General features: G+C 40.5%; 1 long non-coding RNA gene across 1 annotated transcript in view; it reads right to left on the reverse strand.

Annotated features, from left to right (window-relative positions):
* The window catches only part of LOC137975021 (uncharacterized), a 135,346-nt gene that overhangs the window by 132,772 nt on the left and 74 nt on the right, over window positions 1-2,500 (reverse strand). The window lies entirely within an intron of this gene.

Here is a 2,500-nt window from a genome sequence, read left to right on the forward strand (position 1 = left end):
TGTTTGGCCACCTCCAGCAGAGCATTCTTTTGGAGGGTCTTTTTCTTATTATTTTCTTTTTACAAATTTTGCAAGACTTGTCGCATAACACGGGAAAGAGTCTTACAGTCTCCACAACCTTCTCGTCCATGCCCGCAATGTTTGTTTATCGCAGCAGTTAGTAAACTAAGAGCTTGGGCTTGTATATTGTGATTGGCTTGTTCTTTTTGCTTCTCTTTCCGACTACGACAATCTTGTTTTCACTGAATCGTAAGCGACGGAGTCGTAAACGGAATCGGAAGAAAATGGAACAGTTCTGATTGTTCCAACTCCGATTTTCGGTATTCACTAGATCGTAAGGACGCTTACGACTCCTCCTCCAATTCCATCGCTAGCAAAAACCATCTTTTGGTCACCTTCGAACGCGCCCTGCAAATTAAAGAGTGATCTAGTCCTGACATGGCCTGAGGCACGGCGAAAAGCCATTGCACACAAAAACAACTAAAGAAAAGGTTCAGGCGTAAGGCAAACAATGAATATTTTATAAGAACGTCAATGAAGCCTGACAATGAACGCAAATTCTGGGTCCCATATCGCCCATTTCTGCACTCCAGAACGAAGCAGTTAAACGATATTATTATAATGGAGAATAAATAGTGTCATAAGCGATAACAAGAAAATTGCTGATATTTTAAAACTCACTTTACGCGGATAGCTGACGGTGTTGCACATCAATGAGGTTGATTAAGGGTAAAACTTTATTAAACATCCAAGCATCCATGGGCGGATCATATCAAGAAACTTAATGATATCGACAACCCTCTATTTAAGCGAAGCTCAAAGCCTATGGGATAGATAATGAAAGGCGTACTCTACTTAAAGATTATTTAAAATAGAGGTTACAAAGAGTCAAGGTTGGAGAAACCTTCTCCTCCTGTGATGACGTTAAGATAAGAGTGTTTCAACGAAGTGTTTTCGCACCAACTCCCTTTTAATGTATTTATAAACGATCTCCTCTATCATGTATAGGCCTGGCCTAACGCTCGCAAAACTCCAACGCAACATCTTGCAACATTGTTTCCTGATGTTGCAACATGTGTTGAACCCGCACGCACGCAACATTTTCAAAATTTTCAACGCGAGATGTCGATGTTTATGTGCCCCAGCCCCAGGCGCATAACAAAGTGGACCTAGCGCGCATGCCCTAGAGCAAAAATAGGGCCGTTTCGAGAGAAAATAAGCCGCGGCTTATCCTGGCCTGGGAGTTAATACTTGTATAAATAGTTCCTTTCGCGTATTATGTACGCCGCGGCTTATTTTCTCTGGTATAAACGGCCCTAATGATCTGTGAACGTGGCCAAACGAGTACAACATCATGCAACATACAAAATGTTGCACGAAAAATTTGACCATTTTCAAAATTGATCCAGCATCATCCAACATGTTGCAACATATCGCAACATGTCGCAAAATCGATCCAGCACCATCCAAAATGTTGCAACATATCACAAAATGTCGCAACAGGGTGGCCAAACGCATGCAACACGTTGTGCCTAACAATGTTGCAAGATGTTGCGTTGAAATGTTGCGAGCGTTAGGCCAGGCCTTAATACATGCTAAGTTGAGCGCCTACGCAGATAATTATCAACTTTATTATTCAAACGCTGATCCGTTTGATTAAGAGACATACAACTCGTAAAGTTGAAATCGCAAATAAGTGGTATCATGACAATGATGTTAAACGAGAGAAATCTTCAGGCCCTGATCCTTGGAGAGACTGATTACTGGTTTTGTTAAACTTGTACGTACTCATTATTGCATGCACTCTGGTGTGGTCTCTGTTTTCAATGATTTTTCGCATGATTGTTTCATTGAAACAGTAAAAATGTTTTGCATAAGAATAAAGCTTAATTCCCACAGCGTTCGTAAACGGAAACAAAGGCACGAAGGTAAAAAGATTATTTTTTGTGGTAGCATACTTCAATGCCACCCTTTATACTGAATATAGAGTCAGTACAATCAATACAAACACGGATAACTAGAACTAGAACATTGACCCGCGTAAAGAAGTAAAAAAAGACTGCATTGTAATTTCACAGCCTGACGATCGGGCTCTATCTTGATCTGGCAGTTACAAATTGTTTAACTAATCCATGCAAATTTCTAGTGCTGTTGAATTCCTTCAATTATATCATTGTCCACTAACTCAGTGAAGCGTTGCTGACTTGGAGCTACCAGAGAGAGAAAAGTTCATGCGCAAGTTTAGGCTTGAGTTTTGTAGCAAAGCCTATTCGCGATCACTACTTGAATTCAATGTCATCCATTTCACCGCCAACCGTTATTGTTTCATTTGCCGCGTCCCTTCGTACACCTAAGTCAGGAATGTGATCTTCATATGACAGAAATGTTGTTGGATATCAAACACAAAGGCTTGAAATCACAGAGCAGCAGCCACCAGGAATCAGAGGGTTTATGCATCGATAATAAGTGCTAATAGAAATAATTTTTACCAAATGATTCG

Source organism: Montipora foliosa, chromosome 1 (genome assembly GCF_036669935.1).
Source record: "Montipora foliosa isolate CH-2021 chromosome 1, ASM3666993v2, whole genome shotgun sequence".
In the NCBI taxonomy this organism is placed as follows: domain Eukaryota; kingdom Metazoa; phylum Cnidaria; class Anthozoa; order Scleractinia; family Acroporidae; genus Montipora; species Montipora foliosa.